Below are 9,278 nucleotides of genomic sequence, written 5' to 3' on the forward strand. Positions count from 1 at the left end.
TGCTATATAAGTAGGAGAAATAAAAATATGTCAGTGGTGCAATTTTCTTAGGGTCAATATTACAACGGTTAATATTGACTTTGTATTGTATAACGTGTGCTCTTGGTCTTTAGAAATATCAGAGTATACTAATAAACGAATTTTTCTTCCTTTCTCGTCCTCCTTCTGCTTTCGTCCGTCGCGAGAGGATATAGACCGCAATTCGGCGATGCGTAGAACGCAAAGCCACACAGCGATGAGAGAAGGAAGCGAGCAATGTATGTGTGTGTGAGAGAGAGAGAGAGAGCAGAGAGCAAAGAGGAGGAGTAGAGCGAGAGGGAAAGAGAGAATGAGAGCGAGAGAGATGGAGAAAGAGGACGGCGATTCTTTTGAGCCTCGGCCAAGTTTCGTGGCCTGCCGGCCGGCTAGTGGAATCCAGTTGCAGGCGATTTCTCGTCTCTCTGCGTCTTTTAACGTATACCGGCGGTGCGTGTCAGCGCGAACGCGCGCGTGTTGCGTACGTGTCGCGTGTACGTGTGCCATGCGAGTGTGCGCGCGCGCGCGCCCCGATGGACGCAGATGAAAGCGGTGAGACGTGAAAGGAGAGAGGAGGAGGGACCGAGAAACCGTTCGCGCATTTATTACACGCTCGTCTCGTGCTCGCGAAAACGCGTTCCATTAGATTGGACGCGGATCGACATACAGGTGACACACCCGGTGCAGGACGCTCGGAATCTCGTTTTCTTTGATCCCTTACTGGTCTCTAACGGAGATGAAATTTCGTTCGCGTTCCACTTTTTTTTAATGCATTTCCGATTCTCGCATCTCAAGATCTCGGATTACGTAAACTGAATATCGAAAGAAAAAAAACTTCGATGCGACTTTTATTGGAGGAACAAACTCCGATAATCCTATAAACGTTACGGATGAATTTCGGATATGTTACATACATATTAGATATATATTCTCTTTCTCGAATCCCCCCCCGAAATACGAGGTTAAAATATCGTTGAGGATTAATTCTTAAGAGCCGGTTCTCTCTATCAGCTATCAATTAGATCTAATTATAGTTATAACCGAGTTGTTACGTTATATAGCCGGCCACTACATTATCGTCCGGAAACAAACAAAGGATTAGCTTACAACTGCAACTATAATAAACATTTTTGGTGCGCACAAAGGTCTCTCCGCGCGTTACGCGGCGTGTGTTTTCGGCTATAAGCGTATATATCGGAATGCAATGAACGCAGCGTAGAATTTCGTGCCTTCGTTATTTCAAATTGGATAACGCGCTGCAGTGACGCAGTACAACCCGACACGGGCGTAGGATATGTTATGTGTTATTCTTCCAATGCGCGTTTGCGTTTTCCGACGTATTGACTGCTGCGATGGACGCTGCCGCGCGCTGTGTACAGGGTGACACGCTGGAAAATTCTTTGATGACATTCGACGAATTTGGAATTGGTTCTTGATGAAAAAAAAGTCCTACTTAACGTATTTATAGAGTTAACGAGTTAGCGTTACAGAGATGAAATCGTATTTAAATTAATTAAATGTACAGAGTCGAAGTTTTCATTTTCGATTTAATCCCGAATGAACTTTGAAAAAAAAAATGCAATTTCGAGATATTCACCGTTGAAATGACACAAGATTCCGTTCGAGAATTTTCAACGAAGAATTCACTCGAAATACGCCAAAGAATCTGTCATTAAAATACTTTCAGTAGGATACCCTGTGTATCGAGCAAATCCGGTCGGAAATATTTAACGCTTTGGGTGCCTCGAATATTCGAATAATCAGCGAGAGCGGGTTGCGAGCACGTTGCGAGCGGGTGAATAGCGCGAATATTACGGATAGCGGGAATACGGGAAATACGGTGCCGATTTCACAACGAAACTTTTTCTACCTTTTGCGAACTGCTGTGGAAAAGCTCTTCCCCTGCGCGCTCACGTGTCTTCTTCTCTATCCACACGGTCGTCCGAGTATTTTAGATTGAAATATTAGCAACAGCAATAACAAAAGTAATAATAAAATGTTCACGGGCGCCTCAAATTAAACTGACACTTCGTATTGATGGAAAAATTGGAAGTCGAATCTTTTGTATAGTCGGAATCGTTGCATATTAACATCGGCGGCCCGCAAGTGCAGGCCATTGAAAATTGATACAGCACTCCTGGATGTCACGATTAAAACGATATCCCGTCAAAGAGAGAGACTTAAGAGATGCTTATCCCGACCGCGTTTCACTCCTCGCGATAAGTGAGTACAAAAACTTGGAGCTTAATATAATGGCTTCTGGCGAAATAAATGTTATCGCTGTATTTTATAATTGCCCGGCGATTCCCACGGACTTTCCGTAACGATAGCGACGATTATATAAGTACGACCGTAAAACTTGTTCAATTTTCTGATTAAGTCAGTTTTCCCGCGAAAGTTTCTTAAAAGATTAACCCGTGGAATGTAAAGTGCAAGCGAGTTTTGAGAAAGTTCAATGTTGTCAGAAGTAAAAACGTAGAAAATGAGTAGTTTTATCAATCATTCGTTTATACTTTGTTTATACTTCGTTCTACAAAAAAAAGTAGGACATCACATTTTTGTATTTTAAACGAGAATCGGAATAATAGTGTCCTGAAAAAGAACTGTATCCCTTGATATCGTTTTTTAGCGCTTTACCTACTTTCTTGTTTTTCATAATCCTATCGATTTAGGTATATTTTCTTGACAATTCGGAATTACCGAGATTAAAACAGCGAAAATTTTATGCGAACGAGACGACGCGACGCGACAGCGCGGCCGCGAGATTCGGGCGGAAAACTCGCCAGGCCCCGACAAGTCGGCACTTGATTTTAGTCCGATCGCGCCTGCAATTGGAATTTAAATTGGGATGCAGAGTGGGTGCCCCCACCTCCCTCCGGTCCCCACGCGCGCTACAGTATCGCGTAGGTACCGTTGCCGCTCGTTACGAAACTTCGTTACCCACCGAGGTATTTTCAACCCCGAAGATCCCGTTGGCCCCCGGGCGAATCCATTAAAGGTAAAAGCTTCTCCCGTTTACATCTGCCGCGCTGCGTCCTCCTCGGTTTTGCCTCCTCGCGTTACGATTCCCTCGGAAGGGAGGCAGCTGCTTAGCGAACGGCCGCGCTCTCGCCGCGGCCGAGTGCAACTGTCGTTCGTTGCACCGCGCCTTGCGACGTCGAACTTTCTCGTTCTCCATGCGTCCTCTGCGTTTTTCTTTAGCTTAGTTTTTCTCTAGCGGCAATATCGCGATGTGGTAAAGGCATAGAAACGACGAAACACTGAAATACTATAATATAATATAATAAGAATGAAAAGTCCAAAGTATACGTACAAATAGCGTCATTTATTTTATCACTTTGACAATTACAGCTTGTTGATATTTTTAAGATAGATACAAAATGCAACATCTTTATTTTTACATTTTGATTTATATTGACAAAGGTTTTAGCCTTTTGTCGTTGTTGCATTGTACGTAAAAGCGCATTGCAGTTGAAGTCACGTTCGTACAAACTATTTGCTTTACAAGCTCAATAAGGATTTAGGATCTTCTCATTCTTCTTCTGCGCGACTATCGTTGCAACATAAAAGAGGGAGGAGAGGGGGAATGGTAGGAAAGGCCGGCGCCACAATGCGGAAATGTGCCACAGGAAAGTCAGACGGTACGTCCGACTTAACTGCAGGCTGATTTAGGAGCGAGCTAAGCTGAGAACGAAACGCCTCGTAATCGCATCATGAAGGACTCGAGAAACTCGCCCGGTGCGTTTGTTTTCGCAATGATCTTTCTCACCATTCGAAGAAATATCGTCGATGACGCATCCGGTCGATCCGCGATATTGCGAACGATCGAATGCTCGCCGTTTCCTTCGGCACCTTCCATTACACGAGACGTCAATCGCAGAAAATTCATCGGCAAAATAACGTTTCGCCTCGATCTAAATTCGTGGGGGGTAAATTTGTCGGCGGTAATATTCATATATTTAGCGTAAGTGCAAACTTTGCTTGATCGCGTTATGCAAATGCGGGATTAAGTAATATTTATACCGGGAGAACACAATAGTGCGCGGAAATTGAAACCGTGAAAGCTAAAATAAGTCCGGTCGCGGCATTACGAAGATCCTATATCAAATGTCATTCACAGTTCTATATATTGCTTAACGCGATACGATTAAAATTATCTATAGCCATTATGCGACGCCGGTTAGCGAATCCATTAGTTTTGCATTGCGGCTTGGCGGCAGCCAAGTATATCGTTATGAAATGACGGATTTAACACGCGTACGAGGAAAAGGCATTATCGCGATTTCGCCTCATCGTGAAGCTATTGCAGGAACTCCAAACCGACAATAATCCCACCGGCGTGTCGATCGTCCTCGAGAATCTGTCAGGCGAGTTGAGTTTGCGATAGAAAACCAGGTATTATAACGCAACACTGTGAGATAAATTGAGATAACTCTCCCGGAAAACACGCGCCTCGAATACACATGTAGATTCAACATTTTGCGTTAGCGTTACGCACGCCGTGCGTGTGCCCACACACATGTACGCGTGCGGCAGGTACACGTACACACACACACACACACGCGCGCACGCCGGGAAAGTCCGTTTGCCGCGTGCCGGGTTCTCAAGCCACGTGGTATTTATGCCGGTTTCCGTGTCGTGGTGCAATGTGCACGTTGATCCGTCTCTTTTACAGCGAATGCGCGTTGCACTTAATCTCGTTAATCCTATGTCTTTATGAAAGGGGGTGTCTAAAAATCGTCGGTGGATATGACAAGTATACGTACACGCGCGCGCGCGCAAGAGCCCCGAGAGCTAAAACAAGTATCTTGCAAGTTATATATATACATATATATATCAATATACGCTCTTCCTAATTTACTATCGCAAATACTTATTGTAATTTAAAAAATTCAAATTAGTTCCGCGAGTTCTGAAGCTAATCTCCAGAGAGGTAACAAATCTGTATTATCAATTTTAAAAAAACGAAGTATATTTTATTCATTTTGTTTTGAAACTCTATAGAAATATGTGCTAACTAGGAGACGATTTTTAATTGATTTTCACTTTTATTGATCTGGAAACCAACCGGTCGCGCCGCGATAATTTCAATAGTAAAATATACTGACCATGAGAAACGTTCTACCTCTGTGAAATTGGCACCCAATTTTCAAAATTTCGATATGATAGAATTTTAACTCTCCCCCAAACGTTCTCTGTAGTTTGATTTGACGAGGAAATACTTAGGTACTATAAAAGCGCGAACAACGCTTCTGCGTCACAACATCTTCGCCGTTTATGTATCATAAGTAAGAGATTTCGGTTGCGACTCGCTATTGATCCCGGAGGTTACGTGAAAATCGAATTTGCATCTATGGGAAGCTCGTGTGCGCGAAGCGGCGGGAAGCGAGACCGCTCTTTATCTACGCGAGGTAGCATCTGTGACGAGCATAACTAATCACTTTCATAATTCATCGCCGCACCGCGTCTGCTTACCTCGTCCGAATATTGCACCATCCGTTCGAAAATGCGCAGCCGTTGTAAATCATCCAGATCGTTCCATAGGGTTAAATTTTATATACAGCGCCCGTTTAAAACGGTGTTTTTTTTTCTGAGCGCGATTTTAGCAGTCGTCTTCGTTTATTTTTCACTATTAAATTATACTTTTGTGATCCTGCATTATTAAAAAATATCTCGGTCAAGCTTTTTCGGTCAAAGTTGACCGAAAAAAACGAGCTCACACGAGAGCACGTCCTTAAAGCTCAAATCCGTTCTATTCGACGTTAAATATCCCGTCGTTCTCATGTGAGAGCAAGTGTGAGAGGGTAACTGTTGTCACGTCACGACATTTCGTCGTTTGTTCTTTTACGTAAACGCCTGGGGAGACATCAGAGCGCGGTAGGACACACCCCGTACACTGTATATATCGGTAATACATACGTCAAGTTACGTAACGTACGCGGGTGTACCGTGTATGATGTGCCAATAAATTCCTCTCGCGTGTACGGTTTCGCAGTAGCGAGAGGGGGAAACACTTGCAGGATGCAAGGCCACGTCGAACGTGCCCGTATTAGCGCTTCGAGTGACAATAAGGGATGTTCCTCGATAGAATTTTTTCACGTTACGTCGGGGCGGCGGGGAAGGGAAGGGGAGGGGGGGGGAGAGAGAGAAAAAACGCGGATACGCAGTCGTAAAGAGAAATGACGGAGTGTTCGCAGTGACGAAGAGAGCGCGCGGGGCATTTTTGGTATACCTATGTACGTTCGCAAATTAAATGCCTCCCCGCAGTTTGCGCTCGTGTGTGATTTTAGCGTCGCGCCTCGCAACGTTTACCGCAATTTTAACTCGTAACGATCAGGGTCGCCCTCCCGCGCAATCATTTCGCGACGGTGCGATGACGCCCCCGCGAATGTTATACGTATGCCCGACAGGCGAATGCGGTCGGGTCGATACGTTTCGGGCGAATGCCAGATATACTGGGGAGGCGAGTTTTCGATGCGTCCGCGTCCGGACGGGAGATATGTACGAGAAATTTGGAATTCGCCCGATGTAATAATCGAAGAGAGCCGTGCCATGATATCCCGCACATACGCGGTTTCATTATCCGGATTGGACAGCGGCGGCGGCGACGACGGCGTCGGCGTCGGCGTCAGCGTCGGCGTCGGGCTCGTGAATTCGCTCGCCGTTATCCAGGTTAATTCCGAGTTTCCGTGACGCGAGTGCGTTTCGAGAAGAATTATGCGCATGTACGAGACACTTGTAATCGTAGATATCGCGGAGCGCGCACGAGATATTTCCGTGTGTTCGGCAAACACCGCGGGTTCCGTTCCGAGTCCGCGTCGGTTTATGCTCTGCAGCATAAGCGCAAGGCCAAATTCTTCGTCGCGGCGGATGCACGGGATCTTCGCGTATCTATTTCGGTTCGATTCCGTGGCACGCGGGATCCGATCGAATTGAGGCTGAAAGGCTGGCGTTTCAGGGAAAGTATAACGATCGGGGGACAATCACCGGCTGAATTAGAAAAGTAAGTTGAAGCGAGTGAAAGTGGGACAGTGGATTGAGTTTTTAACTTTATTTTCGATTTATTCTCCGCAGTTCAGTTGTACAGTTAATCTTGCACGAGAATATGAAAGTAAATTTTTTAAAAAAATTTGATGTTTTAGATTTATATTTCCTTTTTAAATATATATATATACAAAAATATACATTTTCTTACATGGTATATAATTTTTTTAAATTCTTCAATAATTCACACTGAAATATTAATAAAATAAAAGGATGCATTAAATGTGAGTGATGTTTTACTGATTTAAATATTCAAGTCTAAGAGTTGCTACTGCAATCTTATCTCTCGTGTTCTACAGTCAAATAAATCAAAACAAGAATGCGCGTCTTTATTATGCGTATTTTATACTTTTATGCTTTGTTATGTAGATGCGCGTGCAACAGATTGTAATAAGTAATCACGTGCTTGGCATTACACGTACAACGTCCTGTCTTCATAGAAGCCGACCATGTAAATCGTCGCGACTCACGATCGAGATCGAGTTTCCGTGACGTGATAGCATTTCAGAGAAATTACATATCGGGACGTTCGTTAAAGCGGACGTCACTGAAGGGCGATTTTTGTGTTATGGCATTTTTGTACGTCTAACACAGCATCGAGCAACAAAGGTAAAACATGCCTGTGTGGTTTATTAAAGCCTGATCCGATCGTGGAAAAGATAATCGAGGAAAGAGGCCTTCCTCTATGTCGTCGAAAATTTGCGGCAAAGTTTCAATGGCGCGCGTAACGCTTCTTTCTCCCTTTCGACATTTCGGAAATGTATTTGAGCGTGAAAAAAAAAATAATAAATCACTCATATCTATAATAATGACGTTAAATCGCTCTGTTAACCGCACATAATCGATCATTAGGCTCGACTGCCACGTTCCCGACACAATTTTGTTATCTCGGTCAGATCACCGGTGACAGGAGGATAATGAACTTACAGCGGTTGTCAAACTATCCGATATACGCGATCGCATTCGCCGGTATCAAAACGTGCGGTGTGCATGCGTCAATGTCTTACGCAAATTAGATCAAGTTCAGCGCAAACTGCGCGCCCCCCGACCGACCGATCATTGTTTCAACGTAATCATTTTGATAAATAACCAGCGCGGACAAAGGACTCGTTAGGAGAACATAACGTTATATATCTTCCCACGTTGATGCTGCGTTATCAGTTAAAGCATACACCGTTTAAACTTATGATGAAGACGTATTCATGTTTAACGGCAATATTAATGCTTATTTTAAAAAATTATGCATTTAATATTTTCCGAATTTATACATATATAGGCCAAGTTGAAATTCTGTTATCTCCAAATCTATAATAGGCGAGTTGTAACTGTAGTTCTGGTTTCTTGAAATATATCTCTTTGCAATATTAAAAAGAATATCGAATATTTCGCAGATATATGAGATCTGATTAATGCAGAATCGCCAAATTTGGAAGTTACGATACTAAAATGAAACACATCATATTTCAACTTCATTATTCGGAATGGATTCACAATTCGTGGCTGAATCGGGCTTTCCGTGATCCCGAACGAATGTCATCGTGGTACACGGCGGCATTTCTGCACGGGTATCTCTGTGTGCGTGCGTCTACATTTGTGTCCGCCGCGTGTCCACGAAAAGAGGAGGGATACGCGTAGGGAGAGGGCGGAGGAGAGGGTAGAGTGGATCAAAACGAGAGAGAGAGAGAGAGAGAGAGAGAGAAAGAGGATAGGCAGGTAACGGAATCGAGTTTTACGCCATTCGATTCGTTCGCGGTGCGAGACACGTACGCGTTACTGGCGTCATCGTGCGTATGCACGTACGTACGCACGCACGCACGCACGCACGCACGCATGCACGCACGTACGTACGATCTTCGGCTCTTCATCGCCGCGAATGCCTGGCCGCGCGTATGCAGGTGCCGCCAGATATGGCCGTAAAAGTTTTATTTACTCGTTTACTACTGGCCCTAAAAAGCGCGGTAAATACCGGCCGAAGGAGGGATCTGTAATTACGGCGATAAAATCTAAAATGCGGCAGCTCCGCGATAAATGAGCGGCCTCTTCGGCCGGCTTCGTTTTTTCTCGCGCAGGTTACCTTTTTGACGATAACGTTTAATAATAGAAGCAACGACTCGCGGCGGCGGCGAATCAATCGTACGAGTGCGTCCAGCGAGTCGCCGGATCGGCCTCCCGCGCGAATATCGCGGAGCACACGTTCGCGGTCACACGTTCGGGGGGGG

This window comes from Wasmannia auropunctata, unplaced genomic scaffold (assembly GCF_000956235.1).
Source record: "Wasmannia auropunctata unplaced genomic scaffold, wasmannia.A_1.0 LD336026.1, whole genome shotgun sequence".
In the NCBI taxonomy this organism is placed as follows: Eukaryota; Metazoa; Arthropoda; class Insecta; order Hymenoptera; family Formicidae; genus Wasmannia; species Wasmannia auropunctata.